This window comes from Vombatus ursinus, unplaced genomic scaffold, assembly GCF_900497805.2.
Source record: "Vombatus ursinus unplaced genomic scaffold, bare-nosed wombat genome assembly UNPS02014812.1, whole genome shotgun sequence".
Classification (NCBI taxonomy): domain Eukaryota; kingdom Metazoa; phylum Chordata; class Mammalia; order Diprotodontia; family Vombatidae; genus Vombatus; species Vombatus ursinus.
Window position 1 is genome coordinate 24,069,660 of NW_020954590.1, and position 16,006 is coordinate 24,085,665.

Genomic DNA, 16,006 nt, shown 5'->3' on the forward strand with positions numbered 1-16,006 from the left:
GCTCTTCCTCATGGCCAACACTCCATTTTCTGTTTCCTTCTTGGTCTGTTTGCCTGGTTCATCTTCATCTTCCTACCCCCGTAAGTGTGAGTATAACCTAAGCCCCTGCCTTAGCCCTTTTTTTACTTTTCTCACTATACTGTCTCCCATGGTGAGCTCTATTTCCATGGCTTCAATGATCACCTCTGTGGTAGTTCCCAAATCTACATATACAGCCTTTAATCTCTCCTCTGAGGTTTAATTGTATATCACCAACTCTCATCTGGGTATCTTTACTTGGATGTCCCATCGATGCCTCAAAAAAATGAAACTCATTTTTCTCCCTAGACCTGTTTGTTCTTCAATCTTCCCTATTTCTGTTTTGAGTGCATCACCATTTCCACAGTTGTCCAGATCTGTAAGTTCCAAGTCATCCTTGTTTCTCCCCCTCTCCCTTATACTCCATGGCAAATTAACCACCAAGTCTTGTCAAATCTATCTCCATATCTCTCATATCCAGCCCCTTTCTTTCTAATTAATAATTATAATAGCTAACATTTAAATAGCACTTATTATGTGCCAACTGCTTTACAATTATTATCTTATTTGATCCTTACAACAACCCTGGGAGGTAGGTGCTATTATTACCTCCATTTTCATATGAAGAAACTGAAGCAGACAGAGGTTAAGTGACTTGCCCAGGGTCTCACATAGCTAGTAAATGTCTGAGACTAGATTTGAACTCAGGTCTTCCTGACACCAGGCCTGGCACTCTATCCAATGAACCATGTCAAATGGTGCTCATTCAAATGGCCACTATCCTAGTTCAGGCTATTATTATATCTTGCTTAGACTATGGCAATAGATTCCTAATTGGTCTCCTTACTTTTATTCTCCTCCTCTTTCTAATTCTTTCTTCCATACAGCTGCCAAAATAATCTTCCCGAGACACACATAGACTATGTAATTCCTCTATTTAAAAAGTTTCAGTGGTTCCATGTTGCCTCTAAAAAAAAATAGAAACTCCTCAACTTCACATTTATAGCCCTGTACAATGTGGCTCCAACCCACTTTTCTAGCTTTATTTCATATTATTCATTTTCATGTTTCCCAAAATCAGCATTCCACTTTTCACCTCCATATCTTCACAGAGTCTCTCTCCTATGCCTGTAATACACTGCATTCTTATCTTCATTTGTAAGGATCGTAATCTCTCTTCAAAGTTCAGCTTAGATACCAACTCCTCTAAGGAACCTTCCCTAATCTCCCACATTTTTAACACTCTCTCCCTCATAAAATTATCTTGTATTTACTTATGTAACACCCTTTCAGGGCTACTTCTCCAACTTGCACTTACACTCAAGGGCTGTATTCCCTAGAAAGCAGCTATTACTTTTAGGCCCTAGGGTACCTTATGGGCAATTACTCCTAAAATAACTCATAAGTCCCCATCAGTGACCTTCCGATTAACAGTAAGCCAGTAGACAATAAATTCAGAGAAAAGAATTGCAAAAAATGGCATGGTAAAAATAGTACCTGAAAAAAATCTTTCTTCGCCCCCCATTGGGAGGGCGATTTTTGCAGGTACTGTTTTTGTATACTACAGGTATATTTTGCAGGTATAGTATCCATGGGAAAAGTAAGGAAAAACTTAGAATATAATAGTAGTGAGACTTACATATAGATTACAAATAATCAGAGATAACCAGAAAGGAGATAACTGGGGAAAAATTTTTTTTACAGCAAGTATTTCGGATAAAGCCTTCATTCCTCAAATATGTAGAGTACAGAGTCAAATTTATAAGAAATGATATTCCCAAATGATAAATGGTCAAAGGATATGAACAGGCAGTTCTCAAAGGGATCAAAACTATCAATAGTCATATGAAAAAAAATACTCCAGATTGCTTACTGTCTCAGGGAGAGGAGAAGACGAGGGAAGGAGGGAGAGAATTTGGAACTCAAAATTTAAAAAAAAAATGTCAAAAAATGTTTTACATGTAATTGGGGAAAATAAAACATTACTTAAAAAATAAACAAAAATTTATTTTTAAAAATAGCAATTCACCATTCCAAAACTGCAGGGCCTTGATGTCCTTTCTCTACCCATGAAGTCCTCAAGAGGCTTCTCTTTCAGCACAGCATCTCTTCTTTGATACTCATTTTTCTTCCAATATAACTAAAAGAAAACGCTGTTTTTAAATGTCACCATCTTCCCTCTTCCACCTCAACTTATTCTGGGCTTTAGCGTTCTTGTCAGTATTTTTATAGGACTATGCTACGGTTTTACATTCATCTTCTCTTACTTGGCTTTGTTTCCATCTTATGTATATTTCTTTTTAATCAATCAATGAATCAACATTTATTAAACACCAACTATGTGCCAGGTACTGTGCTAGGCACTGAGGATACAAAGAAGGGCAAGAGACAGTCCCTGCTCTTAGGGAGCTCACAGTCTAATTGGGGAAAACAATGGATAAAAAGAAGTTGAATGGTCTAGGGCAGGGGTAGGGAACCTGTGGCCCGGAGGCCACACGTGGCCCTCTAGGTCCTCAAGTGCGGCCCTTTGACTGAATACGAACTCCTTTGGGGCCACACTAGGTCTTAATTGCACAGCATTGAATTTTGGTTATTTTGCTGTTGTTATTCTTTTCATTTATGTTTTTATAGTCCTTGAGTCTATTAACTGGTTATGCTTGCTTCACGTTGCATCAGTTCACCTTTCTATGTTTCTCTGTTCAATATATTCGTTGTTTCTTATGGTACAGTAATATTTTGTCAATTTGTACATAATTTATTTAGCCATTTTACAATAAATGGACACACAATTCCTTATTACTATTAAAAGTGCTACTATAAATATTTTAATGGAAATAGGACCTTTCATTATGCCATATGCTTTTTCTAGGCCATATTAATTAGCCTTCATTTATATCATCTTGTAGTCATCAGTGAAAATAACAGAATAGTATTTATCTATTATTGCCATTACATATGTCACAATCCAAATGACCACTTTTCCAAATCACATTTTTAGTGTCTCAAAGTGCAAACGGGGTGGATTAGGGTGGTAGTAAACTAGATTATCTCTAAGATCCCTTTCAGCTTTAATATTCTAATTTATTGTGTAGAAATATTTTTCTGTGTATCAAAGAATTATAGTTTCTTTTATTGTTTAATTATAAATATAATTTATGATATTTATTTATAAATAATTTATTATTATATATTATATATTCTTATTTATGAGTAAAATTATAATTTATAAATCATCAGAGGGGTTTTTTGGGGGGGAGGAGTCTAGATCTGTGATGTCATTGGTTTAGGGAATTCCTGGTTTAGTTACTCCTACCACTGAAAGTGTGGTCATTTATAACTTATCATCTTTGAGAGTTGCTTTGGGCACTGGGAAGTTAAGTAACCTCTGCCCATTTCTGCAGCTAGCGTGTGTCAAGGCCAAGACTTGAACTGAGGTCTTCCTGACCCCCAGGTTGACCCTCTAGTCTAGCCACTATGTTATACTGTGTTTCTTTGTCTGTTCGTATTGTGTCTGTTCTTCCTCCCCTATATCCTGCTCATATAAAATGTTTGGGTCAAGTTTGTTGATTTTACTGAATTGGAATCAGCCCAGGATATAAGAAGAAGAAATCTTACATCAGGCACAGGGCTGACCTTGGATAAAACTATGAAGTACGCAGTCACTGCCTCCTGTTCCCTGCTTCTTCTCTAGGAACTTAGTGACTTCTTGGCCCATGGTAGCCTAGGACCTCCTAGCACAGCACTTCAGCATGTTTTCCCTCTCTGCTCCATGCTCCCTGCCCAGCACAGATGTCTCAAATGTCTGCCTTTTTGTTTTTCCCTTCCCCCTTCTCCCAAGACTTAGAACATTTTTAGATCGGTGATTGAAGTTAAAAGCAATCATAAGGGTAGCTTTGAAAATATATATTTTACAAAAGAGCAACATGTGACTTGAGCAGGACAGAATGGTGGTTATGGGATTCAGGGCCATTTCAGGAACTGCAAAAAACCAATGAGGGAGATGTGGTGAGGGAGGACTCTTCAGTGTGGCTAAAATTACATTTTACAGGTAGTTGCCAACCCTTCGATCATCCTTTTGGAACTAAGTCATAATCAGTTTTCAAGCAAGAAAAGTCAATAGTGGATAAATGGAACAAAAGCATCAAGAGCTTTCAGTGGGATAAAGGACCAGCTTTATTTTCCCTTTAAAATGCTGTCACACCAGCAACACTTCTCCACTTATTACTATAATTAATTATATTATCTTTTATTTCTTTTTCCAGTTCACGGAAAGATGCTCCCTTTTTGTTTCGGGTGTGTGTGTGGGGGGGGGGAGTCTTCTGACCAGGGACTCGGCTGATCTTCATTTTCATTTATTTTTAATATAGTATTTTATTTTTTCCCAATTACATGTAAAGACAATTTTAAACATTCATTTTTAAAAATTTCTGAGTTCCACATTTTTCTCCCTCTCTCCATCTCCTCCCCCGTCCCTAAGATAGCAAGCAATTTGATGTGGGTTATATTTGTGCAATCATGTAAAACACTTTCATATTAGTCATGTCATGAAAGAAAAAACAGACCAAAAGAAGAAAAAAAAAACATGAAAAAAATAAAGTGAAAATAGCATGCTTCAATCTGCATTCAGACTCCACCAGTTTTTTTCTGGATGTGGACAGCATTTTTCATCATAAGTCCTTTGGAATGGACTTGGATCATTGTATTGCTGAGAATAGCTCAACCATTCACAGTTGTTCATTGTACGATATTCCTGTTATTGTGTACAATGTTCTCCTGGATCTGCTCACTTCACTTTGCATCAGTTCATGTAAGTCTGAAAGAGGTTCCTAAGACTAGATTTTAACACTGATATTTAGGAGATGTCTAACTTCACCACACACACACACACACACACTCTAAATCCTAAGTATTAGCATTTGTCTTGGCATTTTGATTTTTATTGAGTTTGTAACATCCCTGTTTTCTCCATTTCTTACATTGCCACATCCCAAACACTTTGACTTTATATTACATTTCTCAACTTTGAAAAGCTATACAAAACTGAAATAGAGATACTGGTAGTAGGTTTGGGGAGACCACCAGGTGATTCTAATGGACTTTTAAGTGTCATTACCATCATACGTCATGTGGACTATTTTAACAGACTCTTAAATGGTGTTCTTAATTTCAGTTTTTCACTGCAATTCATCCTGTCAGGTTAACTAGAGTACCACATACCTCTGTTTATATACCTTCAATGACTCCCCATTGCCTAGTGAATACATAAATGAATGAATAATATTTATTAAGTGCTTACTACGTTCCAGGCACTGTACTAAATCCTGGGCATGTAAGTACATACAAGAAAGGTAGTCCCTGCCCTCAAGGAACTTGAATCCTAATGAGGTAAGAAAGCATATACAGGGCACCTGATGGGATGGGGTATGCTTATGGCAACACGGTTTGACAATCTCCAGGAAATGACTTGGAACCCTGGTTCTTGCCAAGCCAAGGTTCACCTACTAGAACTTGGGGTTGCAGGGGAAAAGTCTGATGGGAAGTACCAGAGCTGGTTTGGAATTGGATTAAAGTATAAATCGCTTAACCTGAAATTGCAAGTCATTCAAAATGGGCACCAACTCACCTACCTAGCCTTACTTCATTCTACTCGTGTCTCCCACAGTCTAGTCAATATAGATGATTTGTTATTCCTCTAAACTACATGATGCCTTCCCTTTTCAATGTGAAGAATCGAGTTTAAAAATACCTTAGACATCCCCTAATCCAAACCCCTTATTTTATATTCAATCAATCAACCAAACAATACAGAGCTTATTATCTGATTGGAAAGGGAGGAGGTTGGACATTGGAGAGCTGCTCCCTAATCCTCGACCGTTTAAGGAGAGCAATCAGGGAATTCACCTGATGATTTTTCAACTGGGCCGACTTCGTGGATTTCATCATCTCCAGAAACTCATCATTCTGCAAGAAGAAAACAACTCTGTGACTCATACCTCCTCAGATCATTTCCCATCTTGGCTGCAGGATTTCCTCATACCTCCCCTTTACTAACCCATTTCAACTTTTTGTGTGGTGAGGGCAGAGGCTGCCTTATGCTTTTCTTTGTATTCCCAGCACTTAGCACAGTGCCTGTCATGTAGTAGGTGCTTAATAAATGTTTATTGACAATTGAGTATGTATCAATGTGACATAAAGGATATAAAGCAGGTTTATGCTAAGTATTGGGGATAAAAAGAAAGGCAAAACACACAAAAAATTATCTACCATCAAGAAGTTTACACAGTAATGTGAAGATGACAGGTGAACAAAAAGGTACATATAAGCATCATATACAGAGTACAAGAAAGGTGACCATCAAGGGGAAGGCTCAAAGTGGCTGGCAAGGTCTGGGAAGGTCTCCTTTAGAAGATGGCATTTGAGCTGAGTCTTGAAGGAAACCAGAGATATTAATAGGGGAGATGAGAAGAGACAACATTTCAGGCATGAAATAGAATGGGGGACAGCCAGCGACGCGGCACAGAGCTCAGATATGAGTGTCACGTGTGAGGAGGAGCAAACAGACCCACGTCACTGAACTTTTGGGTACTTGGAGGAGAGTAAAATATGATAAGACTGGAAAGGCAGGAAGGAGCCATGCTGTGAAGGGCCTTAAAATCCCAAATGGAGGCTTAGTAATTTTCCCAAGATCATAGAGATATTAAGTAGCAGAGCCAAGATCACAAAATCAGAGTCAGAAAGGAACTCAGTGATTATAAAGACCAACTTGTGCCCAAACAGTGCCTTTTCTACATTGCTAACACTCTTCCCTCGTCTCTGACTGAAGATCATAAACTCCCTAGTTCAGGTCATTGTCTCTCGCTTAGATTATCAGGACAGACTCACAATTTAGTTCCTTCAGTTCCACATTCAGTCTTCTTTCTACTACACCATGCAGCCTCTTCTAATTTCAGCCTATTGAACTTGTACATATACTCCTAGGTGCAACTCAATGGAAAACCATTGAACAGGTATCATATGGAAGAATATTAAACTTGTTCTTTTTGTCCCCAGAAAGCAGAACCAGGAGCGATGGGAAGATACTGCCAAGGAGCTGGATTAGGTTTCACATCAAAAGAACTTGTGAAAAATTTGAGTTGTGCAAGAGCAGAGAAGGCAGCTTTTGAACGTAGTTGGATTCTATCAGGTCTCCAAGCAGTATGGTATATTGTAGGGGGGGGATTCTTTTTTGGGGTATGGCTGGATTAGATGGCTACTGAAGTCCAACTCTGAACCCCTGGAAATCTTTATTTTGTGAAATAATACCTTTTTCACTATATATATGGCAAAATTTGAGATTTTCTTCAGTTCTTCTTATCCCCCTCTCACCATTGGGGGCATGTCAAGAGTTAAAATTACTCTCTGAGAAGTAAAAAGATTTGACTTTTAAGAAAACTCTTATTATTCTAATATTGTAAATTTTACTTATTTTAATGCTACTCCTTGCAGCAGAACTGCAGCAGAACACATGAATGTTATTCCTCTGGGAAGTCAAGGGATCATGGAAGTCTTGTATTTCCTACCCGTTATCCACCCATATAGTAGAATCAACCTATGTAGGAAAGAATAGGAGACTGATTACTAAATTTTTTTTTAAACAAAACTGATGAGACAGCAAATGATATTCAATCCTATTAAAGAGACTAAGCACAGACCTTTAACAAAATCCTTACATTCCTTGCATTGGGATTGTGTGATATGGTTCTACAACTCAGGGAGATTGGAAATTACAGAACATCTGCAATGAAATTGGTTTTCTGTGGAAAACTGATGAATCACTTACTGCCAATGACTGGAAGGAAAAGTACTTGTTTATGCCCTTATGTAATGAATTTTTATGAGGTGAAGTTTGCTCTTTATAAAAAATACACTTTAAGCTGCTGTAGATGTAAAATAATAGAATTCAGAATTCAGAGCAATGCATTATTGCAAAGACAGTCACTAGCAGAATATTATCTGCTTACAAAACACCAAAACAGGGCTATTACTTCTATAATGGAATTAAAAAAAAAATCTCATCCACCCAGTTAGATTCTAGGAGAAAAAGTATTTAAAGAGATATAGCTAAAATTGACAGTTCTGAAATTGCATGTACCTTAAAAAAAAAAATTCTCTTACTGTCCTCCTGAATCCCAACTGTGCTTTTCCTTAAAGCAAGAGTGCTACATAACATTTTAAATTAAAAATGACACTCCTGAGAGACCCTACAAAAACAAAACTGGGAAACCAGCTTCCCTGTACGGTCCTAGGCAAGTATGAGCATGTAGGAAGACTGGCTCTGCTCTATTCTTGGGGAAGGATTTGGTTTTTGAAATCCCAAATTATCCTGCCTTTTTTGAAGAAAAAAAGGGGGGGCATCTTCATTCTTCTTTTTCCCTCTTTAAAAAGATTTAAGACAAAAATAATAGAGACCATTTCTCTTTAAATGATTCCTCTTTTCTTAAATAATCCAGGTTTGTTAAGGCATTATTATCATTCTTATTATTGTGGGAGGGGGAATATGTGAATTGAGGAATAGGAAGGAATGTATGTGTGTGTGTGTGTGAGACCTCACTCCCTTGTTACTCTTTAAATGTATTTAAAGCCAAGAATCCAATGTAGAGGGTAAACTTATAGAGCTCATTACTGTTCCGCTCTTAAACAAAGACATCTATGTAAGACAATATTGGTTGTAATTAAGGAATATAGTGATAGGGCCATCAAGAATTGATTTATGAAAAGCTTTGTAGTGCTCTTCCTCAAAGAACCGACAGGCCTTTTACCCATTGTTTAAAGAACTTTGCATTTTTGAATTGGATGGAAAATGAGAATCTTCTAATTTGAGGACATTTTAAAAAGTTCTTTTAAAAAACTATGATATATACATATATAACATATATATGTGTGTGTGTATATATACAAGCAAACATGCACACACACACATAATCAACAAAAATCTGCCTTCTTTCCTTCCCTTCCTCTCCTCCAAAATTGAGACCTAAAGAAAAACAATCCCCTTTATAAGCATGTGTAGTCAGTCAAAACAAATTTTCAAAGAAGTATTGTCCACAAGAAGTACTTGTCTCATTCTGCACTGAGTCCCTCACTTCTCTATCTCTACCAGGAGGTAGGTAGCATGTTTCATCATTAGTTCTCTGGAATTGTGTTATGTTGATAAGAGTTGCTAATTTTTCCAAAATTGTTTGTCTTTGCCATAGTGGTGTCATTGAATAAATTTTTCTCCTGGGTTCTGTTCACTTCACTCTGCATCAGTTTAAACTATGTTTAATCAGAATAGTAAAACCTACAATTCCACTAATTCAGAATATGGGATAATTTAGGCAGGAACTGAACTGATGTTTATGTCTGTGCTAACCATAAAAATGGATTTGTCAAACAGATGGGAAATGCAAACAAATAACCTAGAATACTAAGAAAATGCTTAAACCTATGTTTCCCTAACTTTACACATAATGAATCTGGATTTCTATGAAATATGAAATATGTTTAAGAGTTCCAAGAAAATTTTTATGCTTGAAATAATTATCTGAGGACATAAGTGGGGAAGAATCTTTTGAGGGTGAGACAACTAAGGCAAACAGTAGCATAGGTGTCATCCAAAGACAGAGCTGTGGTAGAACTTGGGGAAAAGGATGTCACAGTGGAACTGGATGGGGTGGGAGTCTAGAGGCCTTGCAATAAGAAGCAGAACCTGTCTTACAGTAATGTGCAGCAATAAACCCTTCTCCTTGCCTGAGAAACTACTAAGGGCCCTAGGATATGAGCTGAGTTACTATTCATAGCTGTTAAGTCCATTCTACTTGCAGGTTATAACTACTTTAGCTACAGTAGCCCAGCTATTGAGAATCATAGCAAAGCTCACTCAGTATTAAGAACGCTAAAATTCACAATTAGCTGAGGCTTGTGATGAATGCTAAGGGAAAAAAAATGGGGTGAGGGTTTAACCTGCATTGAGATCAAGAGAAAGCCTAGTCAAAGGATAGGATTGCTGGTGCTTAGGTGGGATGGGTTAATGTCATGACAAAGAAGACAGAACTATTCAACTTTTATTATTTGTTTTTTCTACCAAGGACAATGATCTCAGGCCAGCACAAGAGAGAAAAACGACACAAATAGTTTTCAGGGTACTGAAATTCAAAATAATCAAGATGTTGAAAGCACCTTGCTACCCTAGTAAGTTCAAGTCACCAGACCCAGGAGAAATACATCCCAGGGTACTCTATTGCCTGCGGGGATACTAGCTGCAAAACTTTTTTATCTTTGTACAAAAAGTATCAACTTCATACCTCTTTTAAAAATCCAATTTAATCTAACTAAAGGAAAATATGCATTTACTGGCACTACAATTTAGGTACAGCATGAGTTAATCTCTTTTCTACAGAGGATCTTCTACATCGGTTCTTTAATGAGAACAAGTTGTTCTACTGTTAATATGAAGGGTGTACTCACTTCAGTAGTGATTCCATGGAAAGTTAACTACGTATTGAATTACCTACTTTTGGATCCCCTGTCCTCAAGATTGACTTGGCTTAACCTTGCTTGACTTGTTACATCTGCCAGAATAACAGGTCAAGGCAGGATGGATGAAGGCCATTGTGCAAAGAGGTCCTTAATAAAATCTTTTTTGTTAATGGCTTTGTGAAATTGTAAGCTTTCTTATTGAAAGTAAAAAGTTTTCCAGAGGAAACACAGGTTGCCTTTCTAGGAAAGAGGAAGTCATCCTCTTGTTTCACTTCTTACATCCCTTTTAAGGGAAACTTAGATAAAAATGAAATACTCCTCACTTGCAATAGAGGCTGAACATGAGATTATCTTACATATTAGTTTAAAATAATAAAAACCATGGGCAATTGACATTGTGACAAGTGTATATATGTGAAAACCATCTCTGACCGGTTCAACTGAATTATGATTGCAATGATTCTATTTGCTGTCAATGTGCTACTAAGCTCAAATCTACTTATTATAATAATACTTCATTCCACCGGCCCTGAAGTCAGGAGGACCTGAGTTCAAATCCGGCCTCAAACCAAACACTTGACACGTACTAGCTGTGTGACCTTGGGCAAGTCACTTAACCCCAATTGCCTTACCAATAATAATAATAATAATAATACTTCATTCATTGAGCATTGCCAAGGAATAGGCTTTTATGTATGTTCTCCAAATATCTGACAGTTACCTCTTACATGAATATTTTTAATGTGAATTCTTGTAATGAAAAACTCCTTAAAACTTATCAGTTTGGGGGCAGCTAGGTGGTGCAGTAAATAGAGCACCGACCCTAGAGTCTGGAGGACCTGAGTTCAAATCCAGCCTCAGACACTTGACACTTACTAGCTGTGTAACCCTGGGCAAGTCACTTAACCCCACTGCCTAGCAAAACAAACAAACAAATAGAAAAAATAAACAAACAAAAAACATACCAGTTTGCTTCCTCCTTGAACAACATGTACCAAAGACAACTTCTTGATTCAGGGTCATCATTACGAACAATTAACGTACTATGCTAGAACAATACTTTAACCCATACTGATTCTAGATTGTTGTGCTTTTTGAGTTCTTTTCTTTTTTAGTTTTTATTTCTTCCCTTACTAATAGGCTTTCAGCTATCCTCCTTAATGCTGCCAGGATTGCCTATCTCTACTAGTCCTCCCCTATCCCATTCTATTTTACTGCTTCTAATCTGCACTGGGCTCGGACACCAACGAACACTGTGGGAATTATGTTCAACAAGCTCTAAGTGAGGGCTTAAGAATCATTAGCTTTGACGCATGAACATCACCCAAGGGTTCTTTTTTTGGGGGAGGGGGCGAGGGGGGAATTAATTTCCTGATTCTTAGTTCTATTCTAGATAATGATACTGCACACTTACAAAGAATGTTAAAGTTTACAGCTGCCAGGTGACTACTAGACAAGTGAAGTGTTGGTACTTTCTTCCAGGGGCTACGTAATTTCATGGGTGCGGATATCCTCTTCACTGATGTACCTTACAAAGAACCGTGCTGCCTTCTTATCTTGATTCTGATACATGCTTTCCTACAAAATCCTTCTTAGCAGATTTAACCACCAGGTTGGAGGCCGTCCTCTTGTTCTTTTCATATCGCAGAGGTATCAATAGGAAACTTCTTGTTTCTCATTTTCACTATAAAATCAGCAATTACACATCTTTGTTAGTGTCTTGTATAACACTTTGAATGAAAGTCATCATTAACATGCATTTATATCTTCCATGCATCTTTACATTTCGTTGTAGATTATTTTTTAGTTCTAAGATTGTAATATTCTGCAACTTGCAGTCACTTATGAAAGAATATTTTACAATTAAAAATAATTTGGCCAAAAGATAGAATATAAAATTGAATGAGAAAAAGATTTCTGCCTTTGTTGATTTAACTGATATTCTATAATGAGATCATTAAAATCAAACCAAGATATAAGTAATTAACTTTTTTTTTTTTGCAGTGGTAGGAAGGCATCAGGGGTCTCCGAATCTGTGATTTTATCAATATAGGGAAATCTCAGAATGGAAACTGCTCCATGGATACATAGCTGGTATTTATGTTGTTAGAGTTGCCTAGAGCACTAAGAAGTGACTTAGATAGGGTCACACAACTGTGTCAGAAGCAGTTCTTCAACTAAGGTCTTCCTTGCTCTAAAATAGGCCCTTTATTTACTATTATATGTTGCCTCTCAAGCCATTTAGTAGCTATGTGGCTTTGGGCAAGTCACTTAAGCTCTTTAGGCCTCAAGTTCCTTTCTACTCATCATTAAGAGATAGCATTTATGTAGCACCTGTAGTTCTAGCCACTGTACTAAGCACTTTAATAATAATAAAAGTTAACATTTATATGGCACATAGTAAAACACTATGCTAAGTACTTTACAAGTATTATTTCATTAATCCTCACAACCCGCTATTATTGTCCTCATTCTACAACTGAGGAAACTGAGGCAAACAGACGTTAAAGTGACTTGCCCAAGGGTCATACAAAGAGTAAGTGTTTGAGGATGTATTTGAAAGCCCATCTATAAAATGAGGATATTGGGTTAGATTACCTCTAATATCCTTCTGGGCTCTAACCCTACCATCCCTGTATCTCTTAGAAGTGTTATTATTTATGGTTGTTAAGTTCCCAGCGAAGTTTGGAAAAGCCTACTTAAATCCACAACCTAGCTGAAAATAAGAGTAATTTTTAGCCTCTCATTTCCCTAAAGAAGGTGGGGGCTAAAAGTCCTAGAGATTAGGTAGAATAGGGAGAAAACTCTAATGGCAAAGAAGCAGGGAGGGCAGTTGATGGAGTCTCAGATAATTCCCACAGCAAAGTATGTGGAGGCCAGTGCATTAATAGTAAGCATAACATACTAAATGGGCTAGTAATACTCACACAGAAAGATCTGCCAAAAATTCCTTCACTATGTTGTAGTTTTATTTTCCAATTAAAATAAAAGGGAATTACTGAAAGGCAAGGTTTCTGAAGAAAATATTCATATATTCATGTTAAGACTTATGGTAAAAAGACTCAATGCTTATGTTTTCAATTCTTTAATATATTACAGTTTTTAGAAAGTAATAGAATTTTCACTGGTATTGACATTTCACCCATAAAACAATTGATTTAGCATCAGAAGAGGTATCCTTTTGGTTAATTCTCAAGCTATCTAAATTTTTCTCAATTTGTTATCTTAAGATAAAGCACAACTCATTTTATATTTTTTCACTGTTAAAGAATATAAATTAAGAGCTAATTTTTAAAAATGCAATTATAATTTAAGTAACCAAAATATACCATGTACTTTTCATATACCTATTATTTAACATGAGTTATTTTTCTAAGGTACTTTTTTTTTTTTAAGGCAATTGGGGTTAAGTGACTTGCCCAGGGTCACACAGCTAGTTAGTGACAAGTGTTTGGTCTGAGGCTGGATTTGAACTCAGGTCTTCCTGACTTTAGGGCCAGTGTTCTCTCCACTGCACCACCTAGCTGCCCCTCTAAGGTACTTTTTTTTAGGCAATTGGGGTTAAGTGACTTGCTCTGGGTCACACAGCTGGTAAGTGTCAAGTGCTTAGTCTGAGGCCGGATTTGAACTCAGGTCTTCCTGACTTTAGGGCCAGTGCTCTATCCACTACACCACCTAGCTGCCCCTAAGTTACTTTTTTTTAAATTAAGAAAGCAAAGCACCAAAAAACAAAAAGACTACCAACCTGACCAGTGATGGATAGTGCAAATGAGCAGACATCCAGACATGCGCATATGTATGTATATGCATACTCATGTTTATTTGGGCCTATGATTTCACTGTTACGGGGAACTCTGATGAGGAAGCTCCCTCAGCCAATGCTGAATGACAACTGGTTTGCATCTTAGAGTCCTAGAAAGCTTCCTGGAAACACAGAAGAGGTGAAGGGACTTACCCATGGTCATAGAACCACAATGTGTCAGAGGCTAGACAGCTATCATTCTCTCACACTGATTCTCATATATGCCTACGTATAAACAGCTAGCTGTAGAGTTACAGACACACACCTGGATAAATATGGGAGTATGGATTTTCATACTAGAGGTATCTGAAACTTTGTTGGCTTTGGGGACTATCCACTGACAAGATTTCAACTCCTCCAACATGTAGTTGCTACAGTCAAAAAAACTGATTACCAAGTGGTGATCACAATATGCATGTTATACATATGAATTTGTAAAATGTGTGCATGTGCATATACACATATATGTATATATACATGTGTATATATATACACACACATATGTATATATTTAAGACAATTCAATAATTTAAACCACCCATTTATAAACAAAACAAAACTTATAGTCACAGAATTTCAGTTGCAGAGTGACAACCTAGTCCAACCTACATTGGAAAAAGAATTTCCTCCTAAGCATGCTTGAAGATTGGTCATCCAACCTTTGCTTAAAAGGTCACGATGGAACCCACAATCTTTCTGAGCTAGCTCTTTCCTGTTTTAGATCACTCTGATTGTTTGAAGGGGCAGCTACATGTCACGGTGGATAAAGTGCTGGGCCTGGAGTCAGGAAGACTCATTTTCATGAGTTCAAATGTCAGACACTAGCTGTGTGACCCTGGGCAAGTCACTTAGCCCTGTTTACCTCAGTTTCTTCATCTGCAAAATGAGCTGGAGAAGGAAAGAGCAAATGACTCCAGTATCTCTGCCAAGAAAACCCCAAATGGGTAAAGAAGAGTCAGAGATGAATGAACAACAATTGTTAGAAAGTTTCTTCCATCAAACCTAAATTTGCCTCTTTACATCTTCCACCTGTTGCTCCCAATTTTGCTCTGCAGAGTCAAGAAGAACAAATCTAATCTCTCTTCCACGTGGCAGCCTTTTAAAAACCTGAAGAGAACTATCCTATTTCATCCAAGTTTTGGCCTCTTCCAAGTGAAACATTCCCATATCCTTTAACCAGTCCTCACATGGCATGAACTAAAAGTACTTCACCATCCTGGCTGTCTTTCTCCGAGTACTCTCTTGTTTCCTAAAATATGGTGCCAAGAACTGGACACAACATAGATTTGTCCTAACCACAGCTAGGTAGACCAGGACTATCATCTACTTACTCCTTTTTCTCTCTTAAAGCAGCCCACTATCACACTGGCTTTCTAGGTTGCTGTATTATGTTGTAACTCTACTTTCACTATGCCTTTAGATCCAAATCACTCTGGCTTTCACTGATTGCTCAATACGAGGTCCTCTCCCATGCCTTACTTGCTCATTGTTTGGGTTTTGTTGGCTCAGAGTGAGTATAAACAGTGATTGTTTCTGTTCTGACCAGAAACTCTAAGTGTCTTCACCCCCCAGAATGATTCTTCTGTGAAGGCAAACAAGGCCATCTTTTGCATTAATTCTTACCTAGCCTTTAATTACTGAATGTGCTTCAGATAAACTGAGACCTGAGAAAGTCCTTAGTTTAAAAAG